Here is a 26,332-nt window from a genome sequence, read left to right as displayed (position 1 = left end):
CAGAAAGCAGCAGTGCTTCCCAGGTATCTCCCAGGAGACACAGTTCCCATCCTCGCGGCCTCCCCGTGCTCAGGGGCTGAAATCTTACCCAAACCAAGGACATGCCACAGCGATCGCCTCCAACAAGACTTGGAAGCAGTCTCTATCACATGCTTCTCGCCCTTGCAAGGGGACAGCCTGTCCCTGGATGACGACAACCCATCCAGCACCAGCACAGGCAGCGAATGCCCAAGCTCAGAGGCATCTACTGAGCCCTCCTTCGGGGCAGCCCGGTCCACACCAGCCTGCAGACTCCAGACTCATGGCCCGCGTCCTACTGCCAAAGCAGCGAGCTGCCCTAGTCCAGTCCCCGGGAAGTGGCCCCGCGTCCTTGCAGGATGCAAAGTGGCCGCGCAGCTTGCTTCCATGGGCTATTTATAAGCAGTCCATCACCGGGGCCTGCCCAAGTGGCTGCAGTTGGGACGAGGCGGCTCCGACAGGCTTGTTTTGCACGGAGTATCCGGTGAAAGCCCCTCTGCACTCCAGATAAACACTGGGGTACTTCTCTTTCAGAGAGACACCTGCTTTCTATATTTAACACCCCTCTCACCCCTGCATCTGGTGAACGTGTTTGGTTCGACTGAAGAAAAAAAAAACAACCCTGGAGCCGTGAAAGGCCAGGGAGGCTGGGGAAACAAATACGAGTTCACACCGCTGCGAGACAAAAGCAGACATTTCCACTCGCTCCTTGGCTCCTGGAAGCAGGAAACGCACATCTGGGGCCCTTGTTCTGTCACCGCGGCAGGAAACGGCCAGGAAGCGACTCTCACAGCCAAAGCAGCTTGACCATTAAAACAAGTAGCATTAAAAAAAAAACAAGAGTCACCTGACTTGGCTGTTAAAACCATTAGTCTTTCTGCTAATGAAAAGGTTGATTACCATTCACCTCTCTCAACGCAGTGGCTCTCTCTGGGCCCGACCGTGTTAGGTGCTGTACATCTGCCTAGCAAAATTTACAGTGGGGAGTTGTCAAAGGAGCTTCAAGTGTGAAGGGCTGGATTCAAGGGGATCTGAACCCCCAAGTGCTGCCAAGCTCTTTTGAAGAGGTCAGATTCATGGCAAGCCGTGGGTGCGGGAGGAGCAGAGCGCTCGGGCAGGGATGCAGGCATTTGCAGATGTGATCCCAGGTGGCCGTGCACACCCGGCTCCTATCCACTGGCAGAGTTCGGACGCGGCGATTCAGCCGCAGCCACGCCGATACCACGAGAGCTGCGTACGGGCATAGGTCTCCACGGAGCCGACCGTGTTGTCCATCGATGCTGTCATCTGACTTCGCCAGTGTTGTTCGGGGGTTAGGCGTCACCCGTCATCCCCGGCAACCTCGGTCTGGATGAGATGTGCGTGCGCTGTCACAATACCTGCCGTAATGCCAAGCCCTCAACAAACTCACTGTTACAAGGAAGAGGCCTCAGGCTTAGTGACAAAATGCTCAGCCGGGTTTATCGTCTACAAACAAGCCTAGACATGAACATCCGTGATCAGCCGGTCCACAGTGCTAGGCGGGCATTTGCAGGCATGGTGCAGGCATGAGCATAACCTCCAAGCCCAGGGCCAAGAACTAAGGGTTCCCAGGACCCTTTTTAGACACGGAGCAAAACAAGTTCATGTTTAGTGCAGCCACATCCTTGTTCTCACCAAGCACTAAAACATCTTCAGGGGACAGTATTCACATCCTACTTCTTACCCATTAGTGCACCCCAGACAGGGCCACCTGCTTGCCTGGACACTGTAAGGTTTGATCTGGTCTCCTGTACTGGTCTTCTCGATTCACCCTCTATCTGTTGGCCTGGGGGTCACCCCTAAGACTAACAAAGTACTTTTTCCAGTGGTTCTGTGCAAGGCAGACATGGTGAGCCCAGGTCTGAATTCACTTGGGCCTGTTTTGGTTCATGCTGTTACGATCAGGGCCTCTGTGATTTGCACGTGCACTGATCAATGCTTGTATTAATCCGTGCTCTAGTGAGGCCTATAGCGGGGAGGCAGAGTCGTTTTCCCTTCCTTGGGACTGGCCCCAAGCTCCAACCCACGCGTTTCCAATACGGGAATGATGGTCTCCAATAGTGGTAGCTCAGACCCTAGAAATGGGCATGTGGGATCTCCCAGGAAGCCATCAGCCTGGACCAGCTGGGGTGCTTCGAAGTCCAGCGCCGGTCAGCTCCACGTTTCAGAGCCACTTCTAAACTGTAAAACCAATGTCTTAAGCTTCATGACATCCTTTCTTAGGAAGTCACAGTCATCAGGTACATTGGGAGCACTGGGAAGGGACCATGGGAGGACAGAGGGGCGTTACCTGTAGCATTAATTAGCTGGATCTTAAAAAAGAAAAATCATCATCATTTCTGAAGCATTTCAAATACCCTCTTACCCAGGACACCTGGTGCTCAGAAGACACCGGGCCAGTCTGTGGTACGTCGTCCTGTGGACGGACCCCAGCACCGAGAACAAGGAGTCAGTCTTACAATGCACCAGCAGGAGGGCTCTTACTCTGGAGGACCAACTTCTGTGATCCCCCAGTATTAACAGTCACTAAATCGGTTACCTGCTACCACTAAATTCCCTGTGATCCCTTTAAAAGCTGGGAGAGCACTGACCCAATCTGCATCCACCCTACCACTCTGTTATACTGCGATCGTTAATCCCCAGCACTTTGGATTTTGCAGCATGTAAAAATCAAAACAGGAAGCGACAGCATTACGGGAGCAATCAAGCTGCCCCTTCCTGGCAAGCTTCACCCGGGGGTGGAACGGATTGGCCGCGGCAGCACTGAAAACCCCCTACGGTGGATTTCGCATCTCTATAAATGGATCCTCAAGGCACACAGTAATGTAAGGCTTCGCCTTAATAGAGGGTAATAAAACAGTCCTGCTGGGACGCATCAGCGAAGTGCAAAATGGCACCATGTGATGCAAGAATAAAACGAGAAGTGTCCATTTCTCCCAGCGTTTTCCTGACCAGGGATGGACCGTGACACCTGTGAGCATATCAGCTTTGCCTTGTTCATGCTACACAGTCCCAGGTCACGGGGTTTACATTGGTCTTGCCAGGGTCGAACCTCCAGATTTTTTCCCCCGCATGCACACCCCAACCTGAGGATAAGAATAAGCCCCGAATCTCAGATGCGGAGTAGCAATTCTGCTGCTCTTTGGTCGGCTGCGCACCACCACGCCGTAAACGCCACGTCACGTGGATTATTACCGTCTCGCTGCTACAAGCCGGGTCAGAGGGTTTCTACCCGGCACCCTTCGTTTGTGCAGCACTTTCTGGACAACGAGGAAAAGATGAGCAGCAGCTTCTGCTGGAAACACCCCCCCCAGTTTCTGACAGAGTTTCAGAGGTCGCTATCTCAACTTACACCATAACGCGACATGCACAGATCAAACAGGTGAAGAAATCTGAAGCTATTTGGGTTTCTGCTGTAAAACATGAAGTCAAGGAAGGTGGAGAGTGCGTTTGAGGTCCCCATTTGCTCTGCAGCGGGGGTGGAGGGGAGAAGGCAGTCCTTGCTCCCACAGTCTCTCCGATTTTTCCTCCCCCCCACCCCAGAGAGCGCTTTGCTGCAAGAAGAGAGATGATCTCTTTGTTGACAAGGCGTTAAGCGGCAAGCTTCAGACAAAGCTCCCTTTTTATTACCAAGGCTGAGCTTGTAGCAGCAGCTGCATTTCCCTGGGTGTCACCACCCTCCCAGCACTTATCCTTGGGCTTTGCAAAGTACTCTGAAAAGCTTTTTATGCAACCCACCGCAATATAAAGCCCTGTGCTGAGGCTTGCCAGTCACTATAGAAACCAGGGGCGCTGCTCCTCGCAGGCATCTCGCCTGGGGCTGAAGCAGGTGGTTTGCCCGGCTTCATCCCGCTAAGGATGGAGACTCGCTGCGACTCAGGGCCTTGGAGAGGCAGGTAAAGAGAGACATAGGGCACCCAGGGAGGGAGGTTCAGGGCCCGCGTTTGCAAACTGGGCTCCCAACCGAGGTGTCTCAGCCAAGAGAGGACCCCGATACTCAGGGTGCCCGGCGTCTGCAGCTGCCCGCGAGGTCTGCTAGGGAACTGCAAAAAGTGTCAGGTCACCAATTCAGCTCTGAGCTTAGATGCATCTGGCCTACAGCCTTGATCGAAGCCAGCTTGCTAGCCGGAAGCAGAAACAGGGACTCCTCCATGCCCAGCTACCAGGACTAACCCTCTTCATTGCCAGGCTGAGGAGGGCATCCCCTTGGGGTACCCAGGACAGCTGGCCACGACCCTCCTCCTTTGGTTTAAGCAGACAAATTGGCTGATAGGTGCTAGAGACTGCACACGAACAGCCAACTTGTGTCCCTCCGACCAACCCATCACAGGACGACGTAAAGAAATCAGCACATTGCTTTCTCGGTCACACGAGCAAATTCCTCTTGCAGCCAAGTCCACAGCTTTCTGCATCACCCTCTTCCAGGGGGTCAAAACGAAGCCGGGACGTTCCCTCCGACGCAGGACAGAGGGTAACAATTCAGACAAGGATGCAAAGAATCCAGGCCTGGAAATGAAGCCATCCTGGGCAGGCATCTCTCAGAGCCTCAGGCTATGTCTGCTGCTGTTGGAAAGTGCCCCGCACACCCAAGCTAGCACGCTCTTTGCTCCTGCGGAGGACAGCGCCGCGAAGGTGCCGTCTGGGCTTCAGCCTGGTTATACAAGTCCACTCCAGGGACCGAGTCAGGTGGCTAGTGCTTGCTACACCTTCATTGCACCCTCAACCCCAGGAGCAAGATCGGGTGCAGTTTGGGGCTGGCAGCATGCAGCCTTTGAGCGTGAGCAAATGTCAGCTCCGTATTCATTCGCTCCCAAAAGCCAAAAGACAGGGCAGCACGGCACCTGGGAGCAACCGGTTCGGCTTTTTCGGCAGGCCGACGCAGGTTGTGACCTACAGCAGCTCATACCTCTTCGAACCATTTCGTCTAGGGGCCGTCCCGCCCTGTCCTCTACATCCCTCTTTTCACTTGAATGACATTTTCTCCAGCAAACAGGTTTGCTTGCTTTCAGAAGAGAGCTGACACCCTTCAAAGAGAAGGGGCAGATTCTGCCCGGCAGCGCAAACTCTGGATCTCATCAGTTCAGCTCTTCGGGAGGAGCTAACGACCCGCTCAAATCAGCGCTGCTACGATTATTCCAGTCAATTTACTGGTAACTGATTTGAAAACGGAGTCCATCTGTTCCCATAGTGCAAGAGTGATGCTGTAGCCGTGACGGTCCAGAAATTATGCGAGAGGCAAAGATTTCTTAGGGGGATATCTTTTATCGGCCCAATGATGTAGGGCCAATTAAGCAGAGACCCGACGAAGAACATCTTACATTCAAAAAGCTTGTCTTAACTGTGCCAACTACAGACCGATAAAAGACATCGCCCTAAGAAATCTTTGCCTGTCTTTTCCAACACTGGTAACACCAGCCCCCAAATGCAGCTCATTCTTCAGCACTCAGGTGATGACCAAGGCAGACGGTTGCTTAGTTTCTTGGCAATGTCCTCATCGGCTTTAATGCCCCTGAGATTTCTCATAGGTTTCTAGCCTCTGATTAGAGGATTTCTTTCACTTTTTATACTTTCAGAGATGTGCTCTTCCACCATTTAAATGTGTATCCTATGCTGGACCCATGGCTGTCACCTGCTTCAAGCGATCTCGCTTGGATTGGATTTCCCACTCCTGAAAGGCGGCCGCTTGCGCCGAGTAACTTCTGGCCTCCTTTTCCCTTCCCTGATTACACGTCCTTTTTTTGTTCAGCCGCGTTAAGGGGTCACCACGCGGAGAGCAAGAATTGCAGTGTCCTCACGTTGGGCGCCCAGGGTCTTTCAGTCTCCTTGGGAATCCTTTAAAGGCTGCGTGTCCGGGGGCTTCATTTTAGTCCTATTCTTCCTTAGAGGATGCTGAACTTTGTTGTATTGTGGCCATCCACACAGTAGCCCAACAGCTTTGTAAACCAACTACAAACATCAAAGGCTTGCGTTTAAAAGGATACAAAAGAAAACAGGACTTTGGCTCTGCGTGACCTCAGCTACCACCTGTGTAATGGGAGTATTCATCCTCCCATTTTCTTCTGCCAGGACACACACACAGGTGCATGCCCTGTCCTGCCCACTGAGACTGAATGCAAATTCCCTGGGGCAGAGACTATTTGTTAGTGCCTGGCACTACAGGGCTCCGGTCTCCCTCCACTCTCTGCACACTGCTGTCACACAAGCGCGGGAGTAAAGGCTTTGCCGCCGTATGGTGCTCTCCCCCGAGATGCAGTCACGTCAGGCAATGCTGAGGAGCTGCTGCTAAGCCGCGTCCTTGCTTGACCTCCAGCTGGCTTGCAGGGTGGCAATCCAAGTCTCCGGCTGCTTTCTGGGATTTAGTTTTCTCATCTCCCTCACTCTGCTTCACCCTCCCTGCTTCACCGGGGAGCCCCGATATAGCCCTAGGGGCGTATCTGTATTCCTACAGCTTTGCAAAAGCCACCTGGACACCCCGCTCTCCCCTGGGGAATCCTTCCTTCTCCTGATCCTGCTGCATCCTTCAGACCAAGGACCTGGGTGAGAGCAGTCTTGAGACGGGCCACAGCTGGTAACTCAGCTTTGCAAGCCACCATCCTGCACGTCCTGTCTTTGCACTGGTTTGCTGCATGCCGTCACCCAGACCGCAGGGAAAGCCGAGTCTGGGTGCAGAGCCCCGTGACCTCGGCAGCCTCCTCCTCCTCGTGCCCACCTCGGGTGCCCTCCCTGCCTCTTGCTCCATCACGACACGAGCTGCACGTTTTCCAGGTGCTGTGCCAGCATCGGTGTGCACACCTCCTGGGAAACCACGATCCCTACGGTAGACGGGAAACACGAGGGAAAGGGGCAAAAGCTCACATGCTCAGAAGCAGATGCCACCTTTAAAATACCTGGTTTTGATTTTCTGAGAGAAGCCAGAGAGCGCTCGAGGTGCTCAGGACCTCAAAATATCAGGCCCCAGATGCCTTCAGCTGTGTCCCCGGGATCTGGGGCCGAGCAGGAGATGCACACAAAACAGGCAGCTCAAGGCTTGAATTGGCTGCCTTGTTTCTTGCCAGGGATACTACCATGCAACATAAGTGCCAGGCTCATGGGCTCGCTTTGGGCTTAGAGACAAATGAAACCTGCCTGAATCCAATGGGGGAAGCAGGGTCTGTTTGAGCCCTTGAACTTTTCCGGGGGGTTTTCACAGGAAAGGGAGGTCGAAAAAGAGCCCGCAGGAAAAAGCAAGAGGCAGAAGTTCATTCTGAGGCCTGCTTGTTACAGACCGCCCCGCACACAATAGCAGCAGCAATGTTAGGCATGTGTTAGCATTTCCTTTCCTGCCGTTGCTTCCCCACCCCTGCACAGTCCCTTGCAGGAAGTTTAAAAAGCACAGGGCTTGCCAAGGTGAATGGCAGGAGAATGCCATTCATTTACATTCGCTGCCTTGTGTCCTGAATGACCCTAGAGCAGCTCACCAAACACACAGAGAGAGAGCAAACAGAAGGAAAATGCAGCCACCTCTGGGGAGGAGACCAACAAATCACCAGGGATCACAGGATCACAGCCAGGAGGGCTGGAAGGGACCTCACAAGGCTATCTAGTCCAGCCTCCTGCTCAAGGCAGGATCATCCCTGACTCAACCTCCCCAGCCTAGTGTCGGTCTAACCTGCTCTTGAAAACCTCCAAGCACATCACACTTATGATGTCAGGACAAGACTTCAGGCTAACCTAAGCACCGGGGGAAATGTAATGTCAAACCACAAAGGGTGCCTTTTCGTTTAATTATGCACCTGCTAAACCACCGAGCAGATGCTTCAAGATGGGTGAAGGGCTGTGAAGACTTGAACGTGCCTCTGAAGGCAACCTAGTTGGAAGCACGATGCTAAACCCGGTGTCCCAAGAATGCAATATAGGAAAACTCGGGGTACAGTCAGTGCCAATGTTTTGAAAATCCTTTCCATCGTTACCAAGTCTCTTTTGTCCCCAACACAAAGAAAATTGCACCTGGGTTGTATGAGGAAGCAAGAGCCTTTCACAACATGTTGCTGCTTGAGCTTTCATGCCATTCATAACTTCTTCTCAGCATCTACTACATGGTCGGTGGACTAATGCGGCTCACAGTAAAGGCAGGTGCTTTCTCCATCAGAAAGGTTTTCTTAACCAACCCTCTGCCAAGCTCAGTATCCAGGAGTGACCCGGCTCCCAACAGCAACACGGGGCTGGCAAGAAGGTCGTGGTCTCGGTGAGGTGCTGCTGACAGGCTCAGCCACTACGTGGGAGCTGGCATCTGGAGCCTATTGCTGCCCTGATGCAGAAGGGTTCCCCATAGGGCAGGGGGTGGTTGGTGTGGTCGCTGGAGCTGACCACGTGCCACGCATTTTCTCTTGCTTTCCTCTGGGCCCAAAGTTGCACTGGGGTCTGCAACTCTCCATCACTTCCCTTGCTGTTTTAAATCCATCCCTACCCCTCAGGGTGGAGGAAAGGATTATGGGGACTCGCATCTCGTAGCAGCCTGGGTACTGGGAAGGCAAGCCCCTATTCTCCATGAGGCTGCACGAGTGCAGAAACAGCATCCTCCCTGGATGTAAGATGTGTCTTGATGTTTGGAGAGAGAGGCTCTCTAGGAAGTTGGTGGCAACACAGTGTTATCCCCTCCAACACTGCCATGAGCACACCCGGCCTTGTGATGTGCTGGATACAACCACTTGAATAGCTGAGCCCCTCCAAAAGCAAGTCCTTAACCGTGAAGCCTGCATTTTCATGGGGATGCCCTGTGTCTGAAGTCACCGTGCTCTGCACAGGGACGCAGCTGTAGTCTCAGACCTGGCCACGGTGCCAGGGCATTCAGTGCTGCACAGCCACTAACTCACCCATAAAACTCTTCCTCACGAGAAAGCAGAGAAGAGCTTAGGAGGCCAAGCTTTGTCCTGGCAAAGAGGTCTGGCCAACAAGGTCTGCAATTCTGCCATGCCAAGCTGTGGAGACGACGTCCTCCTAAATAAGTCACGCCACTGAGAGTCCTTCTGTGCTGTCAGATTGACCTCTACAAGGGTGGCACCAATAGCTTCAGGGCTCCCAATACCGGGCTCAGTGCTATAGAAAGTCTTGGCATTGGTGGCAAACCTATTTCTGCCAGTCTCATCCTTCAAGTCCAAGGTGAATGCAGCGTTTGTGGCATCAGAGGCTATTAGCTTCTCTCCAGCTCTCAGCACCGTGTCGGACTTGGAGAACCTCGCTCCGGAGACTGGGGTGGGCTGTCCTGTTAGGCAGGTACAAAGCAACTTCTCCAGTTTGTCTCTGCATTTGAAGCAGGCTGCTTTGCTCCTTTTGGTGCCTGGCTCTGGAAGTGCTGGTGTTGGCTTGTGGGGTGGGCAGGGGAAACAGTGGCAAAGGTGTCCATGCTGATGTCTGAAAGATCTTTCCATGGCTCCATTTCTGTTGCACTTCCTATTGGGGTCACCTGTCTGGTCGCTGGGGAGCTGGATGCTGCTGCCTTGACAGGGTTTGGACCCTCTCTCTTCAAGGTCTGAAGGCTTTCCTGGACTATTTTACAAGATACACTTTGAGCCTTGTGAGCTGGAACCTGCGAGCTTGAGCACAGACCCACATCTGTTATTGAAACAGTTCTCCAGGCAGGAGGACCATCCTGACATGCCCGTCCTTCTGGATGGCATAGCCATTGCAAGAAGAATAGTGCCTGATGGCTGCAGATGAAAGGAGCCAGGATAAGAGGTTCTGGCCAGCAGAGTTCGGTCCAGATTAGTTCTTGAGAGCGGTATGAGATTTGACTTCGAAAAATTTCAAATACATTTTGCTTTAGCTCGGAGCTGGTGGGCCAGACGCATGCCAGATGCCTCCCTACGGGCGGTAAGAGAGACCCAAAGGAAAGTTGCGACCTCCCACCTTTAACCCTCTTGTTATACATGCACAAGCAGCCACAAAGTACACGTGCAGCCCCGATGGATGGTTTCTGGGCACATTGGCATTTGTGCCGACTCCAAAACACACCTGCAGCTCTCTGGACACATAGCAGAAGGCAATATGCACTAATAGAGCAAGTGAGTCCGACTAAACACCTTCCCCTTCTTAACACAGATTGGGCTGCAATTTATGCCTGCCATGTTAAACCAGCCTCTCCATCTTGAATGGTGCAGGGCTCAGGATCTGGCCTCGCTTGCAGAAGGGCAGTCAGAGTCCAGGCAAGACTGAACGACGTCCTTGCTCAGAGCACTTTGGAGGTCGGCCGGCTGTCACCTGCTTGCTCCTTTCTTCATCTGCGCCTCCATCCCTGCTCCCCCTGGTCCTGTGCCATTTGCCCTTAGCCGGTGCTTGGCACACAGCAGCACCTGCCCCCGTGGCTATGTGACAACCTCAGCATCCCGTGGAAGGGAACCATCCCGGCAGGAGCTAAAAATGACACATCCTGTCACACACCCAGGCCTGTTATTAGGAGCCAGCGGCACAGCTCCCTGCAGGCAGCTCGGGCCCCTCTCCAAGACTTGGAAGTTAAAAAGAAAAATACGTGCAAAGGAGTGGAAGGGGGATTCTCGCTAGCACGGCACGAAGCAGGGGGACAAGGGAGCTCATTTCCAGGGCAGTTGGTGGAACATAGCAATCACCGCGCCCAAGTTAGCGCCTGTGCGTCTCGGCAAGGCATTTAGCTGCAGAGAAGGGCTGATTTCTGTTACGTATTGCCCAAGTAACGACTTGTAAAGCTCCGAGCCGGGGCTGCCAAGATTGATTGTGTGCCATAAATGTTGCCTCTGCTGGAGCAGCTGCTGCCAACGGGAGCTCGGAGAAATGTTGCTTTTAATTAAAAAAAAAATCTCACCAGGGAAGATACTGTGTGGCTTTTACAGGCGAGAAGAGGTTTCAACCGATGCCAGAGCTTGCAAGACACTCAGAGAGGAACAGGCATCGCTCCCTCTCAAGGCAAGGCCAACGCTATCCGAACGTCTTAGACGTTCCCAGGACAGGTACTACCAAACCCCCGAAGCAGCACGTCTAAGACACAGGTCACATCAGCTTCAGGAGACCTCAAGATCCCTTATTTCCCACCAGGTCTCAGCGTTTTAAATATTTTTGGCAAGTCCGCTCACTGGAGATTCAGCCCGAATCCAGCAATTTTTAACAGGTTTTCAATTGCAAATCGTCCCAGCGATGCGGGCTGGGAGGCCGGTTACCACATGAAGCATGGCAGAACACCGAGAAATGGAGCTTTCTGTTTTAATAACCTGTCAAGCAAATAAATATCCTCCTGACTTGAGAGCCGCTGGGGATCTGGACGCTGCCCGGGAACATGCAGTAAATCACCTTTTGGATGAGGATGCCTCTTCCCCAGCACACGCTGCTCCAGGCGCTCTTTGGCCTTCAGACTCCTGTGCTGCCTAAACCCAAGCTACGCTTCGGTCAAGTGAGGCCCCGATGAGGGAATGCAAACTGAGAGCACTAAGCAGAGGCTACCAGACAAAGGGGCTGGCCACAGACAGCGGGGCTAGCTGATCAAGCCACATCCTCCTTCTCTGCACCACTGACTATTCTTTGGGTGCACAGTCCATCTGCAGCTCATTATCCGTATACACACCATCTAGCACAATGGAGCCCTGCCCTGATGTGGGAGAGCAGTTAGTATAAGCCATTTTTCCTAACCCCTCTGCTTTATAGTTCAACCTTCTCAGCAATTGACACTACGGTAGCTAACAGAAGTGAACCGTATCAGGGAATTTCTCCTGACCACGGAGCTGGGAAACAGGAATCCCATCCCAGCTGGAATCAGCCATGGTCTGGCTAAGACTTTTGGGAGTTGAGATACTGCTTTATTGTTAAATTGTTTCTGAGCCTCAGTTTCTAGCATGGGTACAATACTTTCACTCCTCTCTGTAGCTGCCTGGAGACTCCTGGATACAATACATCACAGTAACAGTAAGTCATCCTGACATAAGGGATGCCTGTACACACCATGGGTTTTAATCCTCATTACATTAAATAGGTTTATAAAATTTAAACTGGTTTATTTTGGAGCGTCGCATCAGTGTTTGCATGTGCTAGGTTTTCAAACGAATTAAGCCTGGTCCCTGGCCAACGCCACAGGACAGCAGGATGGTCCAGCACTGCCCCACCCAGCCCAGGGCCCCAACTCCATGCCTGTGCCCTGCCATGCAACTGTGGGAAAAAGGGAGCCAGCAAAAGAGTGGAAGCAAATCGAAAGCAGAAGCTATTCGTGTTTGCACGCAACGAATCCATGGATGTAACGCTTTAATTCACAGTGAGCCAAACTAAACTACGCCCGAGGAGTTAATGCACCAGAAGGACTTTTAAAGCGTCCAGAAATCCCACTCATGCAAACAGTCATGCAGCTGCAGCGCAAGAAAGGGCAAAAACCGTGGCATGTACACAGAGCTCATTCAGACAAGTGTCCTTTTGACCTCCAGGGAGCAAACTTGTTCCTATAATAGCCCCTACTGTCAGATCCAAAAAGAATGTACAATTTCAGGAAGATCCAAAATAAAGGATTTGCATACAAGGATGATAATAGCTTCAAAAGGCCCTGTCTGTGCTCATGGCATTCATTACTTAGAGCTGTAATGAGTACTTCAGGCTTTGTCTTCGCTAGGGAAAAGAGATGCTTTTTAAAGTAAGCGCAATTTAAGGCTGGTTAGCTTAGCTTATCGTGGGCTGGAAACATACCCTTTGTCTTAGGCAAGGCAGAGCCCAATTCATGGCTGTTGATACCCCGTACAACACAAGGCATCTGGAACTTCATGGCAGCAGCTGGTCAACAGGCTTCAATCTAACGTCCGAGCTAAAAGGAGACTCTCCGTTAGCTTCCAGCAGTTGAGGGTCTCTGACATGGCTGAGAAATCTGTATTGCAGCCAGTAGAGGGCAGTGTACACCTAAGACCTAGGCTATATCCCTGGCCAATGCTGTATGCATCCTAGCCTTTCACCTCTGGGCAAGGGAGCGATTGCTTTGGCCCCTACACAGGGTTGTGTGCGTGGGAAGGGGAAGTGCTATTTTTAATAGCGGGATTATCCTTGCATTTAGCTAGGTCACAAATGAAAGAAGCAAGCCACAAAACACCCCTGGCTCCCCCTCAGGACCAATGCCATGCACTCGCCGGCTAGAGTCAAACACCGACCAGCCCTGGGCAGCCCCGGATGCTGGCAGGCCAAAGCGCATGGCTGGACAGGGCCGGGGAAGGTCTCCAGCCTCAAGTCACTTTGCCATTCAGTCTGCAATCAGCACCGGGCTCAGGTTCATATTAAAGAGAACGATTAATGCAGAACAAACCGGGGTTTTGTTTCCGCCTCCCACAAATACCCATTTGCATACAGCGTGCGTGCAGGGGATGCTCACGGGCATCCGCACGCAGGCAGACTCCAGGTGAACCCAAGCTCTCACTAACAGGCACCTTGCTCTGGCTTATCCCTTAGCCCCCGGCAAAGAGCATGCTGGGGACTCTTCAGTGAGGCTTGGCAGCCTCCAGCTATTGCTTTGATACACAGCGTAGGTCTGCAGCGCGAGGGGAAGGGGCACAGCGCCGATCAGAGGAGCCAGGCAGCACCCGGAGCTACGGCAAGCTGCGGGAGCAAACATCCATCAGCAGAGATGCAGCAGGGCGGCTGCATCCGACTCAACCCAGGGCTACGACTAGCCTTAAAAACCTACTATAAACCTCTTCCAGGGAGTCAGAACAAGGCAGAAGGGTCCAGAGGCAAGAAGACACCAGAAGCAAAGAGACAGCAGGCGATGAGCACAGCCCCGCTGAATGCTCAGTCAGGATCGGACCGTGCCCCACTCACCCCCAGGGCGCCGGCGCCTCTCAAATCCGGTCGGCTTTGCAGTCCGGGGCAAGGCAGGCCGCCCCCAGAGCCCTTGCTCTGCCTCCCCGCTGCCGGCCGGGGCCGTATTTAACACGCCGTGCAGGACGATGACTTCAGCCTGCTAAGTTCCACCTTCTGCACTGGATTTTTGCCTTTTAATTTGCATAGGCAGAGGCATTCATTTTCAAGGGCTGAACTGTTTGAAGCTTTTTTTTTCCCTCCCCCTTTAAAAAAAAAAAAAAAAAAAAAGATCCTCCCTGAAAGAAACCCTTAGCGTCCCCACTGCAATTACACTGTGCCATAAGCATCTTCAGCTGAAACCTCAGCTGGCCGTAATTGTAGGATGCAGAGAGAGCGGTAAGCGGGACGAGTCAAACTCGTTTAACCCTTAACAGGTCGGTTAAGGTCTGTTACTTGAAATGGAGCTGGGCTTGTCCCAGCTCTGCTCTTTGCCGGGCGGCCTGAAGGCAGCCAGGTTGTCAGGTTTCCAGTTCCCTGTAAAAAATAAAATCGGCGTTGACTATTTTCCCCGGAGAGATGCTCCAGGCCCTTGCTCTGAGTTCGCTGATCGCGTATAAGACGCAGGCGAGGAGCCGTCAACGTGCTCTCTACTCCAAAGGGCGATGACAGCTTATGGTGACAAAGGGCAGCTGGGAGGCCGCCCGCCAGCTGTTTGCAGGGATGTGCCATTGGTGGGGGAAGCTGCGGGGCCCCTCTGCCGTTCCTCCATGCAGGACCTGATCTTTAGACGCATTTCATTTTGTCCTTAAACAGTATGCTCAGAATTACCCTCCAGCCTGAGTCTGGATCCCTGCAAGCATGAGCTGGTGGGGGAAGGCAGGCAGGAGCTGAGCGCTGTGGGGGGATTGAGGCGGGGTGGGAATTTCAAGTGCACACGTGGTTCACGGGGGGAAATGAAGGACTCTTGCTCCAAAAGAAAACTAGCTTCAAGGGCTCCAATTTCGGACAGGTCCAGGTCCTGGGGGGGTTTGGACTCTGCACTAGCTAGAGGTTCAAAGTGTCGGCCCCTGGAGCAAGCTGCATCATGGGAGGCTCCAAGCATCCACCCTCTTCCTCCCATAGGAGCAAGACAGCTCCCCTCCCAGCTGCCCCCATGCAGCTGGAAGCCCCCCACCCAGCAGCAGACACCACAGGGGAGGCTCAGGGGAGCACCGGTCTCCTGCAGAGCCCCAAGTGTGGGCCAGGGAATTTGCTGGTGCTTTGACCCCGGCTCTTGGAGGAGAGGCAGCCCTGCTCTGCTCGCACAAATGTCTCTGTCGGCAGGGAGGATTAGTGGCAGGCAGCCCCCAGGGCACAGCTCCAGCCCAGCTCAGGACTTCCAGGCATGTCTTCCAGGGAAGACTATTCGTGGAGTTGTAGGTACGGGGTGTTCACGCCAGTTCATGCTGACCGCGTGGCAAGGAGCACGACCCACTTGCTTAGGCATAGCAGCGACGTTTGCTGGGTGGCACGCTGGTCAGATGTCAGCGCTCCCAACCTGCAGCCGCTTCAAACCAGGTGGACCTGAAACAAGCCAAGCACGTCTGCATTTCTCACGCCCGTCCCCTGCACGGCCCGGGGAAGCAGGGGAGATGCGCTTGCAGCTCGCTACCAAAGAGCTGGCATGCTGCCCCGGGACAGCACCATCCTGCACACCGCCGGAAAGGTCAAGGAGGGCAGCGAATGCAAAGCACCAGGGCCGGCACATAGGAGACCCCCTCCCGTGCAGACAGTGCTCTCCCACCCCACTCCACAGCCACGGTTTTGTCTGATCCCACAGGCATGTGCGGCATGCTCCGATAAGCCCGGCTCCCTCCATACAAAGCCCTGCCCTTTTAGGACGAGGGCTTGAGCGTCTGTCTTGTGAAGGGAATCGAGACCTATGCAAGCCAGGTTCTCACCCCGCGCCCTCTCGGGGAACCATCTTAAAGGGTCTCATTTCCATCTGAAAGCTCCCATTTCTCCAAGTTGCCCTGGTTACCAGAGATTATCTGGGAACTGGCAGATCCATTGCTTTTTCTCGCTGTCATGGTGTGACAAGAGGCTTCCCTGCCTTCCTGCAGCTGGTCATGCTACTGTGTCCCCAACCTGGGGGCAGTGCAGCACATGCCACCGCTCCCAGACCTTCCTGTGGGTGCCAGCCCCCTTTGGAGACCCGGGTAGGGGAAAGAGCATCTTCTCTTCTCTTCCCCTAGATTGAGCAAAATAATCACTTTTCACTGCGGCGCTATGGGAGCTATTGTCGAAGGGGCTTGAAAAGCAAAAATCACAGAAGGGAACATCTTGACCAGCCTGGCCAGCCGGCTCCTCAGCTCCCTTACAGGGAAGCCGGCCAAAGCCAGATATTACAAAAGCCGGAGAATCGGCAAAGTCTGTTTAAGTTTTAACAGAAAGACCCTCTCCTTAAATCAGAGGGAAAAAGACAGACTTTCCAAGGCGATTATGAAAAAAAAAAAGAACCATTTCATTTGCTAAAGCTCTTTGCATGGCTCCCTGGAGGGGAGTTTCTGCGGGAGTATTAATTCCACAAAAAAATAATTATATTGCCACGACTTTAAAAAAAAGCACACAAAACCCCTTCAATTCGAGTCATTCTTCTAAAAAAGATGAAATCCAATCACTAGTGCTGCTGGGTTGGCTCCTGTGCTAAACTAGTCTGTTTTCTTCATCCCTTCTCCTTGCAATAAAGAAGGATGTGTTTTCCCTCCTCCCCCGCCCCCCAACTCTGCAGGAGAACATCTCTATCCTGAGGCCTCAACGCTGATCTCGAGTTCGGGCACATCATCAAACCCTGTTTACAGGACGGTCGGTACGATTCTCTTCCTCTAACCAAAGCTTGTCCTTTGCTCCTAAGAGCCACCATGGTGGTGGAGGGGAGGAAAAAAGTTGCTTTTGGGTTGCCAAGAAAAAGCAAGCGTTGAAGGTGACCGATTTGTCGATGGCAGGAGGGCGCATTGGCAGCTGAGATGCTGGCTGGGACGTTTGAGAAGGCAGGGTGCTTGCATTGACTCCAGGTATCATCAGTGCAGCCTGGCATCAGAGGGCCGGGCAGCTGGGCACCCGAGTGTGGTCGAGCCTACCTTGCAAGGCAGCAGAGCAAAGGCAAAGGAGAGCTGAAAGCAAAGGCAGCATGCAGACAACCCACAGCAAACAGGACAGGTGAAGCCTGGATGCTCCAAGAGTCAACTCCATGCATGGACGCAAGTCCCGCCACAAAGGCCAAAAGGAAGGTGCCCCGGGCATCCGGGCCCAGGCAGGACTTCCAGTGCGGCAGGGTTTAAAAAAAGGCAGATCTGAGGCTACGTGATACTGGGCTGGTTACAACCGCGACCGCAGCGAAGGAACGGCCAGAGGAAAGAAGAGTTCAGAAATTCCCTGTGGGAGAAAGGGCGTGGAAGGAAACAGGAACCAGAGATGAAAGGCCTGCAAGGGAAACAACACAGCCCCACATCTGTGTGCCGCGCCGCGCCGGGGAGCAGAGCGTGCCAGGTGCAGCCGGAAAAAGCACCGTGCTATCACCCACTCGGGCCTCTCCACTAAGGCCCTCGCCCACCCGGCGGGCGGACGTAGGGGCAGGAAAGATGCGTCAATCAGAAGGAAGGATGAGGCACGTGAAAGTACCTTTGCCTCCCAGAAGCCCCTTGAGAATAAAGCCGAGCTGGATGGGAAAGGCGGTGTTGTTGCCACGAGACGTGAAGGGGAAGAACGGGCACTTGGGGTTTTTTTTTTCCCCTCAAGGGTGGGATTTTTTGTTGCTTTGTTTCCAGAAATGGCAGTTTTTAGAGGGGTTTGCCCAAGAATATGGCAGGGAAATTTTTCATTTCATTCAAGAGGTCATTTGGTTTTAGACAGAGAAATACCAAGCTGCTTCAGCAGGGAGCATGAGATTGGGGGAGATGGAAAACCATTTGGTTGCATGGTTTCCCCTAGCAGAAAGATAGTCCCATGAGGAAACTTGCCTAGGACCGAGATCTGGGTTCGAGGAATTGCTCCAATAATCAATGCCTTCTGTGAGCCTTGGGGGGCTGAGCCACGAGCTGTAAAGCAGGGCTGAGAACAGCCCTTACACAAGGAGGATGCTGCAGTAACAGCCATGTAGGTAGTTTCCACCCTCTTCACCACGTGGCGACTCTATGAATCACTGCTGAGTAAGGCCGTGGGCTGAATGGGGTCAGGGATGCTGGGCTGACCGGCTAGGTGGATGGTTTCCCAACCGTTTTGGGCATTGCAAAACACAGATGGGAGCTCTCCCTCCTGATGAGGCAATGGACCGGCCCTGCAAGCTCCACTCTGGTTCACGTGCCAGCTTGCGTGCACTGGATTGGCACACGGCTGATCATGCTGGACAGACTCGCTGCAAAAGGAGCCTCGTTTGACCCGCCGCGCTGCCAAGCTCTGCTTTCAGGCTTGTGCCTGCAGCCACCTTTCCTCTCCCAGCCTCAGGGCGCATGGGACAAGCTGGCAACCGATCGGCTGGTTCTGCACGGCTGAGCCGTCAGCAGGCTCCACGGGGCAATGGGAGCCAGAGCTGGCAATGGGCTGAGCTCTGGCTCGGTGCTATGACGGGTTTTCGAGCGGAGGGGAAGGGAAGAGCAGGGCTGAGATCCTGCGGCTCTGGGTGGCGGCTCTGCTGTGCCACGTACCACTTGCTTGGCATCGAACAGGAACGGTGTACGTTTTGGGTAGCGCCGTGAGCCATCATGGACACTGGTTCTGCACTTGGGATCTCCAAAGCAGCTGCTCTGGGTCAGCCGTGCCTACACTGCTGAGACCGTCCACCCGCCGTCAGTCTTCTACCAACACAACCATGCGGGAAGAGGGGTCCTTTGGTCGGTGGCAGCGACGTGGGCCGTGTGCCCGGACTCCACTGCCGTGCAAAAGTTACAAGCCAGCAAAGCAAGCCGGGCTCGCGTGCCACAGCGAGCGCTGCCTTGCAGCAAGTCTGCTGCTCGTGCTAGGGAAGCTGAGAAAAATCACCCTGAACAGCGCACTGAGGCTGCATGGCAAAGCTCAGACGGCAGCCGTAAGGGACGGACACCTGGCGGAGTTAGAGCACCCGTAAAGGAGCAGCACCCTCAGCACTACGTGCTGCACGAATGCACAGGCAGTGCCTCCCCAAGGAGCCTGCAAGCTACAGGCTAAAAAGAGGGCACATGCCAGTCTGTGGCATAGCTTCCAGTTCTGCTCTGAAGTCCAGCGTGCCCCTCTTCCCGCACGGCTTGCCCTACCATTGCTGCCCAGGGAGTAACCGGACCCGCAGGGTCTTGCAAGGAGCACGTGCATCTCAAATCAGCTCACCCCGAGAATCCCCCACCATGTCGATAGATGCTGCAGGTGGCGGAGACGCAGCCCCAGAGAGTTGCCCGCCACCCCCAACCCAGCTGGGCTCTCTTACCCCCCCGCCCAGTCCATCATATGCATCCTCCATCAACCAGCAGGAGGCTCCATGTGGCACAAAAAATGGTTTCTGCAGCACTTTGGCAGCTGGGCAGAAGCAGAGAGAGACAGGGTAAGGCCTGGCCTGGAGCCAGCAGGCAGGCTGTGCTGGAGAAACGGCGCTGAGAAGGAAGCCGTAGCAAAGCTGCATCTTCTCTTGTGCCTTCAAAGCCTCCCCTGCCACCGAGTTCAGACCCCAGGAATTATCCCGCTCCTCAGGGATCCTGTCCCTTGCATAGCAGCAGGAGAGACAGGAGCCCTCTTGCACGGTACTTCAGCCCCAATTCAGAGAGGACTCGAATGTGCTTTGCACGTGCTGGTCACACTGAGGCTCAGAGACCGTGCCGACCCGTCATGCTTGCCAGGAGCAGGCACGTTTGCTCTGCTCTCCTGCACTACACAGGTCCGGAGGTCTTGCCTACCAGCCCTCTTCATACCAGCATCCCCTAGGGCAGTGGTTCTCAACCTTTTTTGTACCAGGACCCATTTGTAAACATCGACACGGCCAGTGCCCCTTGCTCTTGACCCACTGCCCTCTGTCCCCAGACCTCCAGTGTGGGGGGCAAGCAGGGTGCGCATGGGCAGGGGTCCCCAAGCAGCCCCTTGCAGGCTGGAGCATTGCCAGCCTGCAAGGGAAAAGCCACAGGTTCCCACGTTCCTCTCTTTTAAAGGAGAATCCATTTTTCAAGTTGATCGATTCATTTTTCAAGTTTATTCGTGCCCTTTCATACATTCTTGCAAGCCCTGGGTTAAGAAACACTGCTCTACGTGCACCACGAGCCACCTCCCATAGTGTGAACGTCTGTGCATTTGCACCACGTTTCTCATCAGCGCGCGGCATGGCCATTAGCCCTCCCAGCACCTCGGCAAGGTTTACACAGTAGCTTGAGACACGGGTCTCGCGGACTCACCCAAAACAAGCACGGATGCTGCACCGGAGCTGAGCCCCAAACCCAGGAGCGTCGCAGCCCCAGCAAGCTCTCTCCCCGGTCCAGTCCTAGCAACCTCTGCTAAGCCCACGGCGGCGCGTGACGCCCGACACATGGATGCGTCGCTGCAATCTGTAACTCGCTGCTGGCTCGTCTGCACGCCTGGCTGGACTCTTGGGAGCCGGCCGAGGCTAGCAACTGCCCAGCCTCTCCGGCAAGGAGCCGGGAGCCTCCATCTCCTCTAGAGGGAGAGGTAACCCTGCAGTCCGCTGTCGGGAAAGCCCAGCTCGCTCCCCGCACGCAGCCGCCAGCCAGAAGCAGCCCGAAAACTTTGCTTCCTGCCTCTTTAAAAGACAAGGATCCAGCGCGCAACCCAGACCGAGCCGCCAGCGCCAGGGGCTCCCGTAACCCTGACCAACGCGGTCTGATGAAGCTCAGATGCCCCGTACCGATCACCCCAGCCTGTGCCAAATGCAGGCTGACAACCGCGGCAAGGGGAAGCCAGGCTCGTCCTCCCTGCGAACATTGCCGTCTCTGGATGTCACATGCAGACCCAACCGGCTCGCGCGCTCCAGCCCCTTGCCAGGTGAAAAGCCCCCAGCAACGCCCCCCCAGACCAGGCACTGAGCAAAGCGAGGCTACTCCCAAATCACCTACATAAAGGTCACAGCTACTCCCAAAAAACACCTATGTAAAGGTCACAGCCACCCATACCCCTCTCTGCTCCCCCTGCATTGCTGCCAGCTCTCCACGAATTCGGAGAAGCCAAGACGTATTTACTTTTCCCAGTTACCACGTGCATGGCACCTGACTCTCCCGCACGCCACTTCGTGGCTCCTCCACCTTGGAAGAATCAGTCCACACGGCCGGCCGGCTTTCGCTCCCTCGCCTTCCAGGCGCAGACACGGGGACACGGCCGGCAGCGCAGGAGGACAGCGTCGGCTCCCGCCCGCGAGCTCTAGGCCTCGCTGTGCGGGGAGAGCCCGGCTTTATTTTCTGGGATATCCCCTCCTCTCTTCCCCCAAGCAGCGGCGAGGAGCTCTCGAACGTCGCGCCAACGTCAGAGGTTTTCCTGACTTGGATTCGAAGCAAGGCCAGTAAATCTTACGGAGGGGGTGGGGAGAGAAGAGCTATGAGAAAACTAATGGACACCGTGCAAGCTATAAACACCAGCTGTAGTCCCTGGCAGCGAGTTACCTCTTCAGATCGTGGCTTGATCCTCCTTCAGCCCCACCTTCACTCTCCAGACGCAGCAGCAGCCCCTCGCCCCTATTCAGTGAACTCAAAAGCCAGCAAAATCCAGGCAGGGGGATAAGGGGAGGAGGGGATGGATCAACATGCTCCCGGCTGCTGAGCGCTCCGAGGTCTGCGTTCAATTAGTGATGTCAAATGCCAGTTCGGAGGAAGGAGGGGAGCAGAGAGCAGGGGGAGAGAGAAAAAGAGAGAGAGAGAGAGAGAGGCCAACTCCACGGGGAATCGTAATATAATCATTTAAGCTGGCTGCCTTGCAAATCTGAGCGCTCCAGTTGGGCGCTGGCTCCCCGCCAAAGCCTGGAGCAGTGTGCAGAGGGGCCTGGCTGGGAAGCAGGGAAGCCAGCAAGTGTGGCTTGGATTTCAAGGTAGGTACCAGCCCCGCAGGAAGCTGATCCAGATCAGAGCGGATTAATGAACTGCACATCAAATGCGGGGCCGGGGAACGGGAACAGGGAGAACGGGGGCAGCCTCCCCGCTGCCAGAAGGCTGTCGCGGGAGCTTGGCTTCCCCCTCCTCCGTCGACCACGCTTCCCTCCTTGCACAGGGTGTAACACAGGACCGCCTGGCTCGGACCCGGTGTTGCCACCGATTCTCTGCGTGACCGTGACTGATGCACACGAAGGTGCAGCGCCCTAGGTCTAGGCAGGCGCTACCTGCCCACCTTGCAGGGCTACTCCACTGGTACAAGTCACGCTGGCTTCGGCGTCACCTGCATCCACCCAACAGGACCCCTTGCTACGAGGCTATTCCCAGCTCCCCTATCCCTAGTGGCAAGGCAGTCATAGCCACCTGCTGCATGCAGCTGTTCATCCATCCGCTCCTAAATTATAATTTTACACCGATTGCATCAGGTTGTGCCATGGCCTGTTCTTGTCCCTTGTGGCAGGGTACTATTGCAGTCAAGTTGTCTCACTATGACTTTTGAGGGGCGAGTTTGCTCCAGCCTCTAGAAAAAGGCCATTCCCTCCCCCCACCTGTTGCCAATGGGTGATGCTTGGGCAGGGGAATGAAGGGTGGCTGAATATGCTGCACCCACTCCTTTTTTCCCTTGTGCACCACTGGCACCCAACATTGGTGGTCTTTATCCACGTGCACCCAACCATCCGTTCCACTTGGCATCGGCCATAGCCAGAAACTGCCCCCCATCCTTCCCTCGCCATGAGGCTACTCATCTCTGGCCTGCTGCAGTCCAGGAATAATTGGAAGGTGAGGCCAGGACAGGGGTTTCCTCATTCCAGGTGGACCCAAAGCAAGCATCCAGATGGCCTGTTTCCTGGCATGAGGAAATACCAGCAATGCCCCAGTGAGCTGGAACCGTCGAATACTTCCTGCTGGGCTCCTCACCCCAGCTCCCCAGAACCAATTTCTTCCTCCTTCCAGTTACTCCGGTGTTTTGATGATGCCCAGAAATGCACTCGATGCTCCCAATGTGCTACCTCCGTGCCAGCAGCTGGAGAGGAGACTTCTATTTTAAGAACTTCACCCGCCTCCCCCACTTGCAACCCGAGTCTGCTACCCAGCGTGCCTTGCCGCGGGTGCCAAGCACTCACGTACCAGCCACCGAAAGCTTGGCCAAGAAGCCCCCGAGGCTGCAGGCAGCGGAGGGGGCAGGACTGGAGGAAAATTGACTGGGCAATGATGGCCCAGAGTGGCTTGCCCAAGGGCTGACTTAGACCCTGATTTCATAGGGAATTTTGCAGATGGACCTGCTGAGCTCAGATACGTTTCAGCACCAGGAATTTGGGGGCTGCTGGCTCTTTGCCCCACACCCATACTCCTCTGCCCAGGAAAATGCTCTAAAAGGGATAGGAAGCCTCACCCTACAGGGTTGCAGGCAATATCTCTGAGAGACCAGGATGAGCTCCTGGTGGAGGAAGGGCCATGCCTACTTATTATGGGGTACTTCTGCATCTACAGGGTATTTCTCCTGTATCTATTCTACAGGAAATTACTGTACCCAACTTATGACGGGGTGCTAGCCTGCCGCTGTCCAACCTAAGGCTCAGGTGAAGGGACCTCAGGTTCGATCCAGCTGAGCTTTCAGACTCTCTTCCCCAACTAATCCTCCCTGGCAGCCATACCCTCGATCTGGAAGAGGAGAGGGAGCAACGTCCCCATGCAAACCTTCCCAGAGCTACGGGATCTCCAAGAAAGGGGTCTGGAGTGGGAGGACAAGCCAGCCTTGCTTTGTCCTCCTGAGACCGCCAGCACCCAGACAAGATGGCTATTGCATGCAGATGCTCCACAATTCCTCCTCATCTTTTGGCAAGCCCAAATAATCCATGCACCATGCTGCCTCTGCTGTTTTAGAGGAACGTGGCCTTTGGATTGGGCTGTGACCTCTATGCTATACATGGTACACAAGTACCCAAAGGAGTGGGTTAGGGTACAGCACCCCCAAAGCCTCCGATTGCTCCTCCTGCCCAACAAAAGACTCTTAAACAGTTGAGAAAAAAAACCAATTCACAGGGACGAGGGAACCTCGTTGGACCTCGGTACCTTTGTGCTCGCTAGAAACCTCTTATTCTCTCTTCTCAACTAGGCAGTGACTGCAGGCTTTGCAGCGCGGTTGTGCAAAGCCACACCGAAGAGCTCACTCTCTAATATCACACACGGACCAAACAATCAAGGTACCAACTTTATCCAGAGGGACCAGGCAACTCCCCTCTAGTCCCATTCAAATCCTGGGCCCTTGTCCCCTAACCCCCCGACAAGATCAGACAGTTGCTCTGGTAGTTTTGGTAGACATTTCTCAACTAGGAACTAGACAGGGCCATCATCCCATTTTATCTGCTGCATGTAGGCACTAGACGGTAATATTTTAGCCACTGCTGGGCGAGGCTGGATTTGAACGCTCGTCCGAGGACGTAAAGAGATCCTATCAATAAAGGTGTGCTACCCACATTTTAATAAGGGGCTTCCACCAAAACACATTCATTAGTCTGCAAATGGTGTGGGGAAGAGGTGTGGTGTGGTGTGGGGAAGAGGAAATTATCTATCATTCCTCTCCCTGCTTTTAAAACCCGCAGACTCCCCTCAGCAGTTTTCCAGCAAGGGTGGGGAAAATATGGATTTCAGGGGGTTTATAGCTCCAGACAGACTTCTCTCTAGCAGGGATGAGCTACTGCCAAGACAGGAGGGGACAAACTCCAGTAACAGGGAGCACTATCAGAGGCTCACAGGATTCCCAGCGTGGCTACGGCCCGGTCGTTCCCCATCAGCCCATCCCTGCGGTCCAACGCCGTTATTCCCGTCTTTCCACACCTCATTGGGCTCTCCCCAGTGGGCCTACACTGGCTTAGTTCTCACAAAACGTCCGTCTACATCAGGCATGATTTTCGCGGTACGAGCCTTGCATGGCACGACTGGCAGTAGGCTTCGCGGGGGGTGAGGTTTGCGTTGCTTCAGACAATGAAGGCAACCATCCCTTTCTTACACCTCTTCTGAAGCCACGGTCTTACTTGCAGGTCCCAAAACAGCCTCTAAACCATCCACCACCTCCTCCCAGTATCAACAGTTTGTTCTTTCCCTTTATGGAGGCCAGGGACTAGTAGCAAGGAAATAGCAGAACCAAAGGGTGAGAGCTGAAGGACACAGACCTTTTAGTGGTGGGGTCCTCAACCGCCCCCAAGAAACAATATAGCAATGGACTCGCAGTCCTTGCAGGAACTGGCTAGAGCAGCATGTGAACAACACCTGGAACAGGTGACGTTTTACCCCCATGGGACTGAACTGTACACGGGCACATCCCGGTTCAGTTTTTCGTGATTAGTGTTGCTGAGGAATGTAATTTTTGTCCAAAGACCCCGTGTACTCCTGCAGGAAGCCTGTCCCACCGTCCTGCCGGTCCTAGCACTGCTGTTGAAGACTGTACAAGGTCTGTGCAAAGCCTGGCTGCAGGAATATGGAGCAGGTAATATATACACCACCTAGTCCAACTATAGCCGAGCCATGCCCTGGGCCAAGCTGAGACGCTCCATGGGTATTTATGCTTCCTCCTGGAGAAAGACTGAGCTGGACAAGGGGAAAAGTTACCAGGACAAATAGTGCGGAAGGCCCCAAGGTATCTTCTCCCAAGCCCTAGGGAGGAGGCACACATGCCCTTACATGTGGGGCAGGAAGTACATGAGCCAGCTAACATAGCGATCACTGGTCCTGCAGCCACCCCAACGATTTATGCCCCGACATGCTGCACCCTGCATCACCGCCACTCTGCCTGCGCCTGCTTCCAGGCCAGCTTGGCAGTCAGGGATGCTCGGGCTTCCCTCAGCACCTCCCGAAACCTGTCTGTTCCTCCTGGAGTTTACAGCTTGTCTCAACAAAGTTTTTGCACACACCATGACGAGTTCATGCCGCCGGGCTTCCCAGAGCCCGTCCGGCTGTCTCTGCCAGTCACACTCCACGCTCTCCGGGGCAGGCACTATGCCCATCTAGGTCCTTCTGCAACCGCTGTGGCATCCGACGCCTCTGACCCATTTCTTGCTGACTGTGCAAGCTAGCTCTGTATGTGCTTGCCAAAACAGTGCCCTTATGGTGGGGCACAAGGATCCTAGGATGCGTGCATGGAAAATGCCACTGCCTATTGTTACCTACCCCTAATTTCCCCCCCTCCAGATACTGCTGCTTCCCCTGCCACCAGCGAGGGAGAGGTGTGAAAGTGCCAGACCTTGCTATCGAGTACAGCATAATCCCACGAGCTTGGGGAAACGCTGGCTTGGTCCAAGTGTCCTTTCCTTGTCCATCTTGCTCAGCCCCCTGCCCCCAGCTGCTTCCATTACCTCCTATCTCCACTCTCTTTTCTGCCAAGACAGGACCAAGCTCCTTTGTCAGCGATTCCTGCATCTCAGCACCCATCAGCCCCTGCACAA

At 54.3% G+C, this 26,332-nt stretch overlaps 1 protein-coding gene across 9 annotated transcripts in view; it reads right to left on the bottom strand.

Moving 5' to 3' along the window:
* The window catches only part of PTP4A3 (protein tyrosine phosphatase 4A3), a 115,854-nt gene that overhangs the window by 35,573 nt on the left and 53,949 nt on the right, over window positions 1–26,332 (bottom strand). The window contains exon 1 of one of the 9 annotated variants that reach the window (XM_014611523.3): window positions 21,408–21,612. The exons of 3 other annotated variants lie outside the window; for them this stretch is intronic. The gene's annotated coding sequence lies outside the window, so the exon portion shown is untranslated. Of the gene's footprint in view, window positions 1–88; window positions 357–13,824; window positions 13,939–20,192; window positions 20,296–20,990; window positions 21,209–21,407; window positions 21,613–26,332 lie in introns of those variants that run through there. 5 more of the 9 variants (XM_019481815.2, XM_019481819.2, XM_019481818.2 and 2 more) reach the window with 5 other exon arrangements.

The sequence above is a fragment of the Alligator mississippiensis genome, chromosome 3 (assembly GCF_030867095.1).
Source record: "Alligator mississippiensis isolate rAllMis1 chromosome 3, rAllMis1, whole genome shotgun sequence".
Lineage (NCBI taxonomy): Eukaryota > Metazoa > Chordata > Crocodylia > Alligatoridae > Alligator > Alligator mississippiensis.
The sequence above is the reverse complement of the archived record's forward strand: the minus strand, read 5'-3'. Positions and strand labels throughout refer to the sequence as shown.